The sequence below is a fragment of the Cryptomeria japonica genome, chromosome 11 (genome assembly GCF_030272615.1).
Source record: "Cryptomeria japonica chromosome 11, Sugi_1.0, whole genome shotgun sequence".
In the NCBI taxonomy this organism is placed as follows: domain Eukaryota; kingdom Viridiplantae; phylum Streptophyta; class Pinopsida; order Cupressales; family Cupressaceae; genus Cryptomeria; species Cryptomeria japonica.
In genome coordinates, this window is record NC_081415.1 from 172,557,702 (window position 1) to 172,575,438 (window position 17,737).

The 17,737-nt window shown below is 33.1% G+C and overlaps 1 pseudogene; it reads right to left on the reverse strand.

The window, feature by feature from the left end:
* Positions 1 to 272: 272 nt before the first annotated feature.
* The window catches only part of LOC131036941 (ricin B-like lectin EULS3), a 71,434-nt pseudogene continuing 53,969 nt past the window's right edge, over positions 273 to 17,737 (reverse strand).

Here is a 17,737-nt window from a genome sequence, read left to right on the forward strand (position 1 = left end):
AAAATTCCAAGAACTTCTCTTTTTAGATAATTAATTTTTTATAAATATGTTATAAACTTTGCTGTAAGCTTTTCAAAATATTCCTTTTGATCACTTCTAAAAGCAAATCACTCAAATTTGAAGTCTACTTAGATAAGTAAGCATTCTTTTCTATGCAAGCTTTTAACTGATCAGAGAAAATCAAAACATGAATCAAAATCTAACATACCATGCCAGTCAGAAATTAGAACATACAAATAGAAATCGTGTACTATAAACTCTAGAACTTCTTTATTTATATGATCAGGTAGACCCATGCAAACCGCATATACTCCTGATCTCCACGCTTAAAAAGTTACAGACTAAGAATATACATAACATACTTATAGCAAATAGATGTCTCTATACTGTATATATCATGATGATCATTCTAATAGCAGGGGCAAATCTGCCAGAGCTGGTTGTCCTGTTTGTTCCACTTCCACAGCACAACTCTAGTGCCCTCTTCGATGCCCCATGCTTCCTATCACCCTGGAATGCATCCAAGTTAAGGCCAATGTCATTTGCCATCCTTATGGTCGTGTAATCATATCCCATGTCCTCACTCTCACTCCACAGAACACTCTCATCATAGGAACCAGGCTCATACTTGGTCAGCAACACCTGCCATGAAACAACTCAATACTTTATCATCGAAAGCCATATCTACAGTCACTAGGTCAAATTCAACAACATCCTGAAATAAAGAACCTTTACAGTGAAACAATTATAGTCTACTATAAAAGAATAACTCAAAAACAAAATATATGTATATATACCTCCTGAAATACAGCAGGGGCATGACGAAGGGCCTGCCCAGTGGCCTTGTTCACAAACCCAAAGGCTGGATGACCCACTGTGTCCCTCACACGGTTGCTCCATGACTCATCTTTCACCCATTGCTGCATACAATAGACACAATACATATATATGAAAAGTTACCTAAGAAAACAGCTATCACTAAAACAATCAGAGTCAACGCAAAACTTTAGCAAAAAGCATGCTGATGTGGCATCATATTTGATGATGTAGCCCTAAAACTTTAGTTATAAGCAGGGGACTTGCCAAGTAAGCTGCTGTAAAAAAATCGAAATGATTTGAAATTTCCAAGTAAGATTTTAAGAAGCACAAATTTAGGGTGCACAACTACTGGGTCCTTTCCCCTAGTAATTGATTTTGCATTCTTATTTGCTTTAGTGGAATCATCTGTTACCATAAATAAATTGTTGAAATCCATCTCTCTCCTCTATTATGTGTATTGTCTGTAGTCTGTACTTGTTTAATTTTTTGTATGAAATTTAGTCTTCCTAATCTAAGATTCCTTTTTATTGTAACAGTTACCTTTGAAGACTTCATATGCCATCACATTTCTAATGAAAACTTGAACCTCTTACTTTTGATGATATAGTGATTGCATTTGCATTCTTGGTTGTATGTTTATGGGTGATTTCTTTCTGCCAGAAATAAATACGTGAAATTTATTATTAACCTATTATTAACCTTGATCAACAGTATTGTTATTTTTTTTTTAAATTATAGTTTACGATTTCTAGATTCGATTCTGTGAGAGTTTTTGCATCAACATTTATAGTGTTTACCAAACAACTGTGGTTGTTTCATGTAGTTTGCTATTTTTCGTTGGTATTTTTTGCTTGATATTTTAAGCCATGGCAAAAACTGCATCTTCCACTATTCTGTTTTTTTTGCCTGTGACTATGAATTTGATGGTAAGAACTACCAATTTAGGAATGACCAAATGAAGAATGAATTGACGACTTAGATGCTTGCTTTTAAGTTTTATCTGAACTAGCAGATGCTATCTAAGGCAAACACTTTTTAATTGGTTTCGGATGAATCGGGTTCCTTTGTGTGCATGATAGGGTTTTCATCCTTCATATAGGCACCACTGTTGTCATTGATGTGATGATTTAACTGCTGCCATGGTATATTTTACAGCCTTATATTATTTCACGAATTTATTTATGTTAAACATTATAAAAACTTGTCTTGCCATTGGGTAGTCTCGATGTCCCTGAGATGATTGAGGGATGTCTCAGATGTCGCCATCCATCTCAGGGATAGCCAAATGTCCCCATGGCATTCCCAATTACTGAAACACATTTTGGATACGTTTCAAAGATTTGAAAACTTTCGGGGACAGCCAGGGGACATTCCCTATAATCCTGTCATACCCAAAACAATTTTGGGGATAGGGATAGCAGCTTAAGGGCCAAGGGAATGTCCATTCCGAACACAAGTATTTATCTTTAATTGTCTTGTTGAAGACATCTAAGGAATACCCTCCTAGGTTTTGAAGTAGCTAAAGTGTAAGGGAGCTACTGACTTCTGTTAATTGGCCTCTTCTCTACCATGATCCGATAATGAGTTATGCTTCTTAGTCTAGGTTATCATGCATCTCCTGGCCTAGATATTGAGTGTAAGCTCTATGAAAGTGGAGCTACGGCTTTGAGAACCAATAAGTCACAGAGAATAGCTCCTTGATGGGGGTGCCCGGTAGTGGGATGAACTCACCAGGTGGTAAGATGTGTTCTACCACCAAACTACATACATGATAAAAGAAACATGCTAACCATTAAAAACTTGATAGTACATAATGGGAATGTTGATGGATATATTAAGAATATTTATATATAGTATATCAGATACTATAATTTCGCCGAGAGGCGATCTACAATGGCATCGATGTTGTCCGTCAACAAAATTTCACTTCAAGAAAATTTTGACGTTTGCATGCAGGTCTTCCAATCATGAAACGTTTGCATGTTTGGCAGAACGTTGCGATAAATAAAGAATTGCAGAACCATTTACTCTCACACAACCGTTATGACATGTTGCCCTAAATAGAATCTAATGCCAAGAAGGGTAGGGGAAGAGTGGCGACCTGCCAACAATAAATGAGATCAGACATCTAATGGAGGAAACAATAACCTTATATATGGGCATGACATCTCAATTTCAAGAGCTACAATTTGATATTCTCTAGAAAAATCTCCATTTCTTCAGGATAGCAATAGCATGCAAATAATTACCCATTGTCTTCTGGAGCAACAATCTCTTCAATAGCTTGCAACCTGGATGAAAGCAAAGCCAAATACAAGTTCCATGTACAATGGGCATTTGGGTTTACAACCATTCTTCTTCACAACAAACCTATTAAAATGAACAATGCAAAAGGTGAATAAATTAATACATTCTAAATGTAAAAGGAATAATTTAATACATTCTAAATTAATCCTCTTCTTAATTGTTTTAGTGTTTTGATTAAATCTATATAGAAATCTTATTGACAAAAAACTTGCTAAAATAAAGACAATAAAACAGATTTGATTGTTTCCATTAAATCTATATATAATTCTAATTTTAGGATATCAATAGAAAACTTGCTAAAATAAAGACAATAAAACAAATTTGATTGTTTCCATTAAATCTATATATAATTCTAATTTTAGGATATCAATAGAAAACCTGCTAAAATAAACACAATAAAATATACATTGAAATTAGTACATTCTAAAATTAATTCTTTTTTTTTTTTCATTGTTTTGATTAAACCTATATAGAATTCTTATCAACAACAAACTTACTAAAATGAATAATATGTAAAACATAAAAAAAATTAATAGATTCTAGAATTAATCCTCATTTAATTATTTTAATGTTTTCATTAAACCAATATAGAATTCTTATCCACAATAAACTTCTAAATGAACACAATGTAAAATGTGAGGAAATTAATACATTCTAAAATTAATATGGATGTGTTCAACAAAGGAAAATATCAATTTTGAAGGTAATTGAACATTAATGAATTTAGTAACAAACCATAGAAGAAAGGTAAATGAACAACATTCGATGAAGTTAGAATTATGGGTAGGGTTATATTATGCTTAGAGATAAAATTAAAATTAGGCTTAGGGTTAGAATTAAAATTAGATTTAGGATTAGAATTAAAATTAGAGATAGGGTTAAGGATTAAATAATGGTTAAAGTGAGGGTTATAGTTCAATTAGTGTTCAATTTGTTTAGAGTTAATTTGGGGTGCAATTATGATTAGGGTTAAAAATTCATCTGAAATTTGCTTTGGAAAGGTTTGATTAAATCTATCATAACAATACATAATGAAAATGAACATAATGTAAAACATAAAAAAATTAGTACATTCCAAAATTAATTGTGATTTTAATTATTTTAATGTTTCCATTAAACCTATATAAAATTCTTATCCATGATAAACCTTCTAAATGAATACAATGTTAAATGTGAAGAAAGTAATACATTCTAAAATTAATATGGATGTGTTAAACAAAGGGAAATGTCAATTTTGGACGTAATTGAATATTAATAAATATAATTTTAAATCATATAAGAAAGGCAAATGAGAAACATTCAATTAGGATTAGGATTAGGGTTATGGTTAGGGTTATGATTATAGGTAGAATTAGAATTAGTGATAGGGTTTAGGATTAAATTATAGTTGAGATTAGGGTTACAGTTCAATTAGGGTTAAAGTTGAGGTTACTTTGGGTTGAAGTTATGGTTACTAATCTGGGTTAGGGTTAAAGTAGAGTTATAGGAGAAATCTTAGAGTTAGGGTTAAATTATAATTACAATCACATATGGTTAGGGTTAAGGTTAGGATTCAATTAGAGTTATATGATCAATTAGGGTTAAGGTTAAGTTACAATTAAATTAGGGGAAAGTATTGAGCTAGGGTTAAGGTTGGGTTAAGGTTAGTTTGTAATTTGGGTTAGGGTTTAGTAAAGGCTTTAATACTGAGGTTTAATTAAATTTAAGATTAGGGTTCAATTTATGTTAGAATATGAATATTCCATTTAGAGGGTTAGGATTAAATTATGGTTAGAATTCAAATAAGGTAAGGTTCAAGATTAGGTTAGGGTTAGGGTTAAATAAGGGTTAAGGTTATGATTAGGGTTGGAGTTAAAGTAGAGTCAACATTCAATTAGAATTATGATTAGGGTTTAATTATGGTTAGGTCTAAGGTTAATATTATCTATTGAGTTATGATTATGGTTAAAGTTAGAATTGGATTTGGGGCTAGGGTTAGAATAAGAATTAGAGATATGATTAGGATTAGCATTGAATTATGGTTAAGGTTTGGGATAGGGTTTAATTAAATTTAAATTCGAGGTTAAGAGTTGTAGGAGGAATCTTTGGGTTAGGATTAAATTATGATTATAGTTCCATTATCATTAAGGTTAGGGTTTAGTTAGGATTAGGATTTAAGTTCAATTAGGGTTATGATTAAGGTAGGGTTAGAGATCAATTAGGGAAAATTATTAAGTTAGGTTTAGGGTTTAATAAGGTAAGTTTAAGGTTAGTTTTCAATTTGGGTTGGGGTTTACTAAGAGTTAAAATATTAGATTTTAATTATATTTAAGATTATAAATTTAATTACGATTAGGGTCAAGGTCAATGTTAGTTTAAAATATGATTAGAGTGAAATCAAGGTTAGGCTTAGATTTTAACTAGAGATTAATTATAGTTAATCTTAAGGTGATAAATTCTTCTCAATAAGATATATTTCGGCGTATTTTACCTAAATTTTTTAAATAGAGGTATACTAGTTAATATTATGTTTAGCATAGTCATTTGGCATTGATAGGATAAGTGAGTTATTGAGTTTACAGACAGTGTACTCTTTACTGCTTTGAACTGTCCACATTTTGAAGTAGGTACGCATCTATCATCTAGCCATTTTTCCTTCTTGTTTATTTCACTGTTTGCATTTTCAGTAGGATGTACTTTATGCTCCATTGCCTCTTGTGTTATATTTTTCATGAAGGAATACTTAGGAACCCACCTGAAGTGATCATGAAAGTATATTGTTATTGGCCACTCTATTGTGTTTACTAGATCCTTATAAATCTGGGAGAATTTTGTATTTGCAACACATTAAATTGGACATTGAAATACATATTAGGATACACAAATTTCAGTGTGACAAAAACAGAGCGTAAAAGAAATCCCATGGCATCATTTCAAAAAATATAATTCTTATTCTTAATTTTATTTTATTTTTAAAAGAATCAGAGTTCAAACCCCAACCTCTTTATTCCAACTATTCTTTTCCAGAAATTGTGTTTACTTCTTCATTGAAAACTGAATACCCCCTTTTAGACTTCCCTTTTAGACTTCTAAATTTCCAATCAACCGTCGTAAGTTTTGCTAGAAATATCATCACAATCCTCTTGAGATTCAGCATGAAAGAAATCCCATGGCAGCATTTCAAAAAATATAATTCTTATTCTCAATTTTATTTTATTTTTAAAAGAATCAGAGTTCAAACCCCAGCCTCTTTATTCCTACTATTCGTTTCTAGAAATTGTGTTTCCTGCTTCATTGAAAAATTTTACCCCCTTTCAGACTTCTGAATTTCCAATCAACTATGGCAAGTTTTTTCTAGAAATTTCATCACAATCCTCTTGAGATTCACCACCATTTTCATTCCCTTTAGACTCATCATCTCCCTCGCTACTCAAAAACCCAAACAAACCACCCACTTGACCTCCTCCTTTCCATTTCCAAAAAAAATAATGTTTATCCTTTGTTATCGTTTATTTTATCTAATTATGATATTTCTTCTTATTTTGTCACCTGTCATTTTTCTAGGGACAACCAATAAATCATAGGGAGGGACTTATTTATGTCACCAAAAATAGAGACTATGCTCGGTTAACTGGTGAAAGGAAAATATTTCTTAGTATTTTATAAGTATACAGAACATTTACAAATTTAGAGGGGGCAAGAAAAATTAATCATTTTGTTTTCATAACCACCTTCCAGTCTAATATTTTTATTTCCTTTGTTCATTTACAAATCAAAGAAAGTGAAGCTCTTCATTTATTCAAGATAAAAGAAAGTGAAGCTTATTCAGCCACATTTATACATGGATTTTGTAAAATGTATAACATTCCGCTTGATACATAGATGATACAACCCTAAATTGTTACATCATTATCTTTAATAGATGGATAGATCGATTGGGAGGTTGTAAATGAGATGATTTTATGGAAATATGTAATGGGGATAATATTCTTGACTTTTGCTATCTGCGAGCATATCCTTCCCATTGTCCCTTCTGAATGACCGAAATTCGCATTTTTGAATGATTAAATTCATTTAATATTATAAAATTGTAATGTGAATGGTAATTCAGGCATGGTGTTCTTCAGTGTTGTAGTTGCTCAGAAATTTACCTAGTGATGAATCTTAAATTTATCATTGTCTCTGCAAATCTGAAATTATTCAACCACATCATATTCATAAGAAAGACAACCTTGCAATTTTTTCCATGGACTTTAGGCAAACTGTTGGACAAATTTCCAGTAGCAAAAAAGGTGCAAAATATTTGATTCAAGACAAGGTTAGATATTACAATTTGTGGAATCAATCTTACAAATATAGATTTGACATATGTTTGATGGATTTGATCTAGAATCATGGATCCAACTTTTTAAAAAAATTAGTTTGTCTCAATCTCCTTACTTCGTCATTGCATAAAAAATAACGTTTGAAATTTGTTAATTGAAAAAAAAAAAAATGTACATGACATATCTATAATATCAACTATGTACCTTTTAAAGTTTAATTATAATTGTGAATCAAAATACGAATTCTATGCTTTCACTGTTGCTTATTAGTAGTTGCTTTGTGTATGGAATTGAACAAATAGAGTGGGCTATGGCATATTTGAAGGGTTAAAGTTCTCTTTTGAAGTTTAAATATTAAATGCCTAGGGTTTGTTTGGGGTATGTTTTGTTTTACTATTACATTATGTAGTTGTCAAAATGTGAAAGATGAGATTATGCTTGGCTTTTGTACAATAGTAATTTTTTTTTTAAATTTCTCTATAAAATCACAATTTTTCATTTCATTTTGAAAAAGGACTTGAAATGAATAAACATATCATTGGCTTAAAGAATTATGGTTTGGATTGAATTTTTCTAACTAAATTTATCTTAGTCAATTTTAATATAGATTGTTTTAGATATAAGGAATACTATTTTATTATTTATTAATTTTAATGCATATATCTTTGGTGAAACTTATTTGTTAAAAAAATTCTAGTTGATATGTTTCGTAAATGAATCAACTCAAATATGATCCCAGGGACTATAATTAATGGAACATATACATAAAATTAAATCTATGCAAAACATAAAATAATACATAACAAATTGGAATAGTTTTAAAATGCATTGAAAGAAATACAATCACACAAAATACAATTATTATTTAACATAAGAAAAATAGATTTGTTTAGAAAACCTTGGAAGCTTTAAGCTACTCATCTCAAGTAAACGCATAGTCTCATGGAAGAAAGATTTTAAAAATTTGAAGCAAATGTAATTGACAAGTTTAATTTTAATCTCTATATACTTTTATGAATTGCATGGACCATTTTGTGTATATACTACAATCATTATGTTTTGGGGTTACATTTTGCTGATATGTGTATATAGTGGAGTTTGGAAGATTAAACTATTGTAAAACCATAAAAATCCAACCACAACAAACCCGAGTTACACAATTAAGAATCTTCCATACACCAATGAAGAACCTAAAATATAAAAATAACAACAAAATGAAATGATAATACCATTCACATGCTTGGTAGGGTTCGATCTCCATTGTTTCCTATCTCCATTGATCTTGTTTGATATATTTGCTCTCAGATTTTGTATTATACACTAGAGCTCAACAAAGAATGGATTGTATTTGTGAAGTCACGTGATTGATCCTCTTATAGAAAAGACACCTTATAAAATGGAGTGATAGGATTAAAAGGTGAAAAGATAAATGGTCGGCTAAGATTAAAGTGTAGGTATAAAATATGAAAGGGATAATTGGAGGAAAATTAAGAAATAAATGGCAAGTATCATAGAGGGAAAAACATAATGAATTAATTAAATAAATAAAGATCTATTTATTTCATAGAGGAAGTGGGACCAATTAAATAAATAAAATATTTATTTAATTTAGGGAAAGGATAATTAAATAAACAAAATATTTATTTAAATAGGGAAAGGCTAATAAAGGATAAGTGAATTAATTAAATAAATAAAAATATATTTAATTAATAGAAGGCTTAGGATAAAATAATTAAGTAAATTAAAATATTTGTTTAATTATGACAAGAAAATTTTAGGTGTCTACAACATATTTTACGAAAGAAAAAAAGAATTTGTGTTCTATATGTTTTTTGTTGGAGTAAATAATATACATATATATATATGTATTATTCACTTAATTTCATTAATTCACTAAATAATATGTGCCTTAATTAGCAATTAATTATTGGCATTTATTATTTAGTTAATTAATTAATTACGAATAATTAATTGATATTTATCTCCATACATAATGCAAACTAGGAAAAGAAAACTATGTTTAGATTTTGATAGTTTCATGCATTTAATTAGCCTATTATACTTTTTGTGCATACATGATTGATTCATGCATTCTATTTTCACCTTCAATCTATCTTGGAAACTCCACCATTTAGGGTTTATATCTTTAGAGTTAGATTTTTTTATATGGATGCCATATCCTTCATTGTGACTCAAGCAATTCCAAATCAATTCAATCAATTTTTATTGTTATTATCTTCAATTATTTTGGTGTTCAATTATCTCTAACACCATGTTAGAATATAGGACCAAGATAAGCAATGTTGACTTCGCAAGGAAGAGACAGTCATTTGGTAAGCAATCTGCAAAAATGGACCTGTCATACCTCTCCCTTGTCAATATCATGGGGGTTTGTTTGTACATATGTTCTTGAGAGAGTCTCTCAAGACATTGGTTTTGTAATTTATTTTTTGTTTCTCTTTTGGAGAGGAGTTTTGTTCCCACTGGGTTTTCTCCCTTGCTCTATGTCTGTGAAACTTCCATGTTTGTTCATGGGTACCTCATCAGGTTTTATGGCGGGACCCATCTTGCATTCACCTTTGCATGCTTATTACTACATCCTTGTTGCCTCTCTCCCCAGTTGTGCATTTAGGAGGGGTGTTGGACTAAATAATTTATATATTAATTATTCACTTAATTGCATTAATTCACTAAATAATATATTCCTTAACTAGTAATTAATTATTGGTATTTATTATTTATTTAATTAATAAAAAATAATTAATGAATATTTATCTCCATGCATAAAGCAAACTAGGAAAAGAAAACTATGTTTAGATTTTGAGAGTTTCATGCATTTAATTAGTCTATTATACTTTTTGTGCATACATGATTGATTCATGCATTCTATTTCCACTCTTAGTCTATCTTGGAAAATCCACCATTTAGGGTTTCTATCTTTAGAGTTAGATTTCTTTATAAGGATGTCATATCCTTCATTGTAACTCAAGCAATTTCATTGTTATTGTCTTCAATTATTTTGTTGGTCAGTTCTCTCTTTATGTGTGACAAGTATTCTTGGAGAAGATAACTAGGCTTGTGGTATTCGCATTTCACAAATTCTAACACTTTTACATTTCTTAAACATGCCCACCAAGGCACTTGTGACCACCATATTCAACGAAAATAGTTTTGATTATTGTATCATGGATGTTCCTGCCCTATTCCAAATATCAAAGTTTTCCATGCCTTAGGAGGATGTTAAAAAAGGATATGGAGATTGACTTGATGCATAAAAACCTCCTCAAAGACATGAATTTGTGTTAATGTTGTAATTATATACCATGGGAAATAGTTTAAAAAACTAGTCTCATGGCAAAAATGGTAATTGAGTAAATGTTGTAGTTGTTGTATTCCATGTGGATATTTCTACTACCAAGAATCTCTAATATAATGACAATCCACCCATAAATAAAATTTTATTAGAAATCTACACAAAACCTTTGCAAAAGGTCAATTTTTTTTCTATTTTCTAGACAACTATTACTAAACCAACTAAAGACTATAGTAACATTGAGATTGTTGAACACAAAATAGCACTGAGAGGGGGGTGAATCAGTGGTTCCTAACCTTTGTCTTTTCAGATCTAACTTCAGACTATCAATTATTCACTTAACCACTAAACAATCATACCGGTAATACAAGAAAGAAAGTCACAGAGATCATTCACACAAAAGTAACTCACAACACCAGATTTATGAGGAAAACCCAATATGGGAAAAACCTCGGTGAGAAAATTTGTTCGAGACTACTTCTTCGATCGAGCCTCATAGGTAAAACACCAACTTACAAAGATTCTGGGAACCAATCCAAGGAGCACCGACTCCTACACTTTGAGGACCCCAACCCTTGCACCAAGATTCAACTTGTTGATGTATATTGAAATACTATTTGAATAAAATCAAGGCTTCTTGTTGCAAATGAATTTTGCAACTCTTTAATCAAACAACTTTTTGTCGGTTGATAGTCTTTTCTCCTTAACTAAATCTCATATTGTCGGTTGTGAGATTACTCTCTCTGATTCTCAACCTTTGTTATCTTTCTCTCCCTCTCAAATACAGTCTCTCAACATATTGTGTCACACTTGGATGCTACCTGATCTACCACACATTAACGGTTATGCTCAACTGCAAGATTATAGTTCTGCCAGTAGAATCCTCTCACCGATACTCTTGCTCACGCACACCGCAAATTTCTTAGAACTCTCTATGGATCACAATCCTTCTTCTTGCTTACTCCACCTCTTCTCTTCTCTTTATTCACAGCATCAAATCATTTTGTCATTGAGCTCTTATTTATTATACCAGAATTTCCTACCAGAACGCAATCCAAAAACCTGAGTGGTAAGGGTTTCCTCTTTTCAACACAATCTTCATGAGATCCAATCCCACCAATATTGGATTGATCACCTGTCCTTCAAGGATGCACCTGTACACGGTTTCCATTGTCCAACACACATTTTCAGGAAATAGCAAACTCAAATCAGATCTTTTGTCATGAAATCAGTCGACACAAAGTGTTTTTGTAATTTACTTTTCGAGGACTTCTCGAATCAGATTTCCTTTGCACTGATTCAGGTGCCAACTACTCCCTGATCTTCCTCTTTCATTCCTTGTTCCTCGAGCCGCAATCAGTTAGATACAATCCCATGATTTGTGCCTCCTTCAATAATGGCGATTATCTGTTACATCAACCATGTCGTTGAGGCTTTACCAACCACAACATGTTTGTCACCTCTGCTCCACATGAAATCATAATGATCAAGACATGGCCCACCAATACATAGTCGGTCTAACAAACACATATCGGTACATCCCTTTGCCAGTAGAGGTTTCTTCTTTTGTTTAGCTGGTAGAGCACACTATACTGGTAGCACAACTTCCCCTGAGTGATTTATGAGAGCTTTCATATTCTGCCTCTTCATCATAAACAAACAACCATCCTTCAAACCAGTTTGTACTTTACCAGTAGACCTTCAATCTTTATGCTCACCCTTTTGTGAATATCCATCATGTCAATTGATATCAATGACAACTTAGTGCCAAAATGCCAACAATCTCCCCCTTTGGCATTGATGTCAACTTCTCCAAATTCACTCAATACCGGTACATTTCTCTCCCTTTGTCATAATGATAAAGGGTATTGTGCACTCCCCCTTTGATCCATACCAAGCTCCCCCTGAGCGACATAAATCCTACCTAAACATATGACACAACTCCCAAATTTTGTCGGAGATACTCAAAAGTGCTTACCGATAATGGTTTGGTGAAGATGTCTACTACTTGTTCGCCAGTAGGAACATAAACCATCCTTACCTCCTGTCCTTCAACCTTTTCTCCAAGAAATTGATACTTGATAGCAATGTGCTTTGTTCTAGAATGCATGACTAGATTCTTTGCTATGTTGATTTTACTCAAATTGTTACACTGGATGAGAATAGGGTGACTGATGTCCACCTGTATGTCTTTGAGAGTCTGCTTCATCCAAAGCACCTAAGAGTAGCATGTAGTAGCAGCAATGTACTCAACTTCAACAATAGATAAAGAGACTGAGTCCTGCTTCTTGTTATGACAAGAGACCAATTGGTCACCTAGAAAGAATGCACCACCACTTGTGCTCTTTCTATCATCAATGCATCTTGCCCAATCAGCGTCAGTATATGCTTCTCCCTGTTTAGGATACCACAAGCCATAGCTGAGCGTTCCTTGTAGATATCTAAAAAATTTGCTAACAACATTCATATTTGACTGCTTTGGTGCAGCTTGAAATATGGCCACCATGCACACTGCTTGAACTATATCCAGTCTCAAACCAGTTATATACATTATACTACCAATCATGGATATGTACAAAATCTGATCCACCACCGTTGATTCACCATTCTTGCTCAATTTTTTGCCAGTCACCATGGGGGTACTTACCGGTTTGCAATCTTCCATTTGGAATTTCTTCAGCATCTCCTTTGCATACTTGACTTGTAAGATAAAGATTCCTTTATCTTGTTGTAATATTTGCAGACCAAGGAAGTATGTCAATTCACCAAGCATTGACATCTCAAATTCTGACTTCATTTGATCAGCAAATTCTTTGCAAAGAGTTTCTTTGTTGTCTCCAAAGATAATATTATCTACATACACAACCACAATGATCATGTGGTTCCCATCTTTCTTTATGTACAAATTGCTATCTACACTCCCCTTTTTGAATCTCTGCTCCTTTAGGTATTGATATAATCTTGAATACCATGCTCTAGGAGATTGCTTTAGACTGTACAAGGCATTCTTCAACCTGCACACAAATGTCTCACCATCATGGAGTAGAAACCCTTCCGATTGCTCAATGTACACTTCTTCCAAATTTCCATTTATAAAGGAAGATTTTACATCCATTTGGTATACTTTATAACCTTTGTAGGCAGAGAAGGCTAGAAATATTCTAATTGCTTCTAATCTAGCTATCGGTGCAAATGTTTCTTCAAAGTCAATTCCCTCTACCTATGAGTATTCCTTGCACACTAGTCCAGTTTTATGCCAAAAAATCTTACCTTATTCATTAATCTTATTCCGATGTACCCATTTTGTGCCAATGATGTTGTTGTCTTCCGGTCTAGTGACTAATTCCCATGTCTTGTTCTTCTCAATCTGGTGCAGTTCTTCTTCCATGCAATCCATCCATTCTTGTCTTTTATTGGCTTCATTGAATGTTTTGGGTTCAACTTCTATTATGAGGCATAGGTTGACTTTTTCATCATTTCGAGCAAGTCTCCTTCTAGTCTGTACACCATCACTCATATTTTCCAAAATTTGCTCTTCTGGGTGATTCAGCTGTACATACCGGTTGGGGACTTTCTTGGATGCTACCTCTGGTTTAGTATCTGACTGAGCTTCATCATGTTCATCACCAGAGTCATCATACTGGTTAACCTATTGTTGACATCCTTTGTGCATATCTTCATCAACTTTTACATGCACTCTCAGCTACTCTTCTTAATCTTTTATTGTACCATTTGTAGGCTTTTCTATTAGATGAGTAACCAAGGAAGATTCCTTCATCACTCCTAGATTCAAAACTTCCTAGACCATCCATATCTTTCTTGATAAAGAACTTTCTTCCAAAGACTTTGAAGTATTTGACTGATGGCTTCTGGTCATACCACAACTCATAAGGTATCATTTTGTTGCTTGTTCTTAATTGAACCCGATTAAAAGTGTATACAATAGTATGAACAACTTCATTCTAATATGTGTCTGCTAGACTGGCCTCATTTAACATGGTTCTAGCTATCTCTTTGACTGTCATGTTCTTTCTTTCCACCACACCATTTTGTTGTTGTGTCCTAGGAGTAGAGTATTGCCTTCTAATTCCATGTTTTTCACAATAATCTTCAAATTCATTTGATGTGAACTCTCCACCCCTGTCTGATCTAAGGCATTTTAATCTGTACCCACTTTCCTTTTCCACCATCTTTTAAAAGATCTTGATTCTTTCAAATGCTTGTGATTTATCTTCCAGAAAGGTGACCCATATCATTCTTGAGTAGTCATCAATGAAGAGCATAAAGTATCTTTCACCTGCAAGTGCTCTTGTCTGAGTTGGACCACACAGATCTGTATGCACAATTTTAAGTGGTGTTGAGGTGTTGTGCTCCTTTGTCCTAAAACTCACTTTAGTTTGCTTACCTTTTACACATTCATCACAAAATGCCTATATCGGCTTGATGATAAGTAGAATATTCCTCACACACTCCTTTCTCATTGCAACTAAGCTATCAAAATTTATGTGGCCTAATCTTATGTTCCACAGGAAACTTTCATCTACTTGTCCTAACATACATTGGGATTCATAGCATTTCTTCAGATTATAAATGTTTTCATCTGTTCTCTTTCCTTCTGCCACAACTTCACCGACCTATCTTTCTTTATCTAGCAACTGGTTGACTCAAAGGTGAATTTATAACCTTTATCACACATCTGACTCACACTCAATAGATTATGCTTTAGGCCTTCCACATAATATAAATCATGTACCTTCAGTTTTCCATAAATGCTTAGAGTTCCTTTTCCCTTTATTTTGATGGAGGAATTGTCTCCAAATCTTAGTGATCCACCATTCCAATCTTCAACTTTAATGAATTTCTTTTTGTCACCAGTCATATGGTTTGAACAACCACTATCTACCACCCATATATTTTTCCTTTCAGCATGCAAGGCAGTCTGTACTATGAGACTTGATTTTTCCTTTTCCTTTTCTTTCTCAACCCAAACTGGTTTGATATCCTTCTTCTTGTCAGCTGCCATATTGAGCTCAGGTTCAGTTATCAACTCTTGATTTGGATTTGCCTTCATTTGCTTGATCTTCCTATTTTTGCATAACTTTTCTATGTTTCCAAAATCTTGACAGTTATAGCATTTTACCTTTTTATTTAAGGGGACGTCCTTAAAATTATTGTAAGGTACTGGTTTATTCTTCCTATAATAAAAAATCTTATGACCATATCCATTGCACTAATAGAAGACAAGATTCATATCACAGAGTGCATTAAAAGGATTTCTACTTTCATAACTCATAGAGGGCTTATTGATTAATCTACAGTTAGCTATTTTGTGCCCAAATTTGTTACACTGGTAATAGTAACCATGAAAGTTTGAAACATATTGGTTAGGTTGTCTTGGTCCTAAATGGAATTTCGTTATTGGGGGTCTTCCCTTCATGTTGTTGAGTCTGGTGAATCCTTCATAGTCAAATCTTGCATTTCTCCTTGGGTCTATATTTTTGTACAAGAAGTGTGGCCTCGGGTTCATTACTCTATACCAATTTGAGTGGCAATTTCCAATAGCATCTCATATGTCTTTTTCCCAGTATCCTTGCCTACAGTGAATGCCTTCTTTTGTTCACCTTTAATTGAAGAGGTGAACATTATTTCTTTGCCGGATTTATCTTTGTGGGTTGAAATTTGACCTTCTTCAAAGCCTAAGCCATCTGTGTCTTTAAATTTCTTTTGTTTGCTCAACATCTTATCTAAGGCCTCAATGTTGCCTTCGTACTTGCTCCTTATTTTTATTTCTTCCTTTCTCTTCAAGCTCCTTTCTGAGGTTTACTATTTATTCTTCCATCTTTTGATGCTCTTTATCTTTCTTTGTCAAATCAGAGGCTGTAGCTTCACAAATCCTCTTAGTTTCTTCCAACTGCAGTTTCAAGTCAGATATAAATTGACTGAACTCAGCCAAAGAGTGCTTCAAGAGATCATGTTCATCTACTACAACAAGCTTAACCCTCTTGAGTTCTCTTCTTGTTTTACTCAATTCTTCTAGTACACTAATAAGTTCGCTCTCCAAATCCACTTCAACTTCAATATCCTCTTCTTCCTCATCTTCATCAACTGGTCTATCAAGTGCCATGAAGAGATTGACTTTTTTGTCATTCTCATGTAATCATCTTCTGATGTATTTTTGTCATCTGTTGTGTCATCCTCAATGGTATATAGGTTGTTCTGGTTCTAGTAGCCTCTCCTTCCCTATCGGTAGTCATTCCTTTCTTTGTATTTTCTAGCAAATCTTCTAAACTCTCTTGACTCACCTCCACCAGTTTCTTTGTGACGACAAGTTGCAATGAAGTATCCTACCTTCCCATAGTTGAAGCATTTAAGTGGTAGCTTTCCTTTTTACCAGTCGGATCCTCTTTCAAGCTTCTTGACAAAGTTTGCTACTTCTATATCAGAGTCTTCACTAGATTCTTTATGAGTAGCAGCTTGTTTCCCCTTTTCTGTGATGTTGAATGCTGCTTCTTTCCTTGAGGAAGTATCACCAGTTGTTCTCATCTCATAGGCTGTTAGAGAGCAAAATAACTCATCCATTGTAAAATTCTTCAAATCCTTGGCTTCTTCTATGGCTGACACCTTAGTGTCATATTTGGGAGTGAGAGATCTAAGTATCTTTTTGACAAGAATCTCATCTGCAATCTCTTCTCCAAGTCCTCTAATATTATTCACAGTTTTATCAAATCTATGAAGATAGTCTGCAATCTTTTCATCATCTTTCATTTTGATGCTTGAACAAGTTGTTCCCTTAGTGTTTGCAGCTTGGCTTCTTTGAATTTTGTGTCTCTTTCAAACAACCTCTGCAATTTGTCTCATGTCTCCTTTGTTGAAATACAGTGCATGACTTTGACAAATTCATTATCGGACAGTCCACTCAAGATAGCATGTTTTGCCTTTGTATTATTCTCATACTCCCTTTTTACATCCAGATCAGTGGGAGGAGCATTAGGAA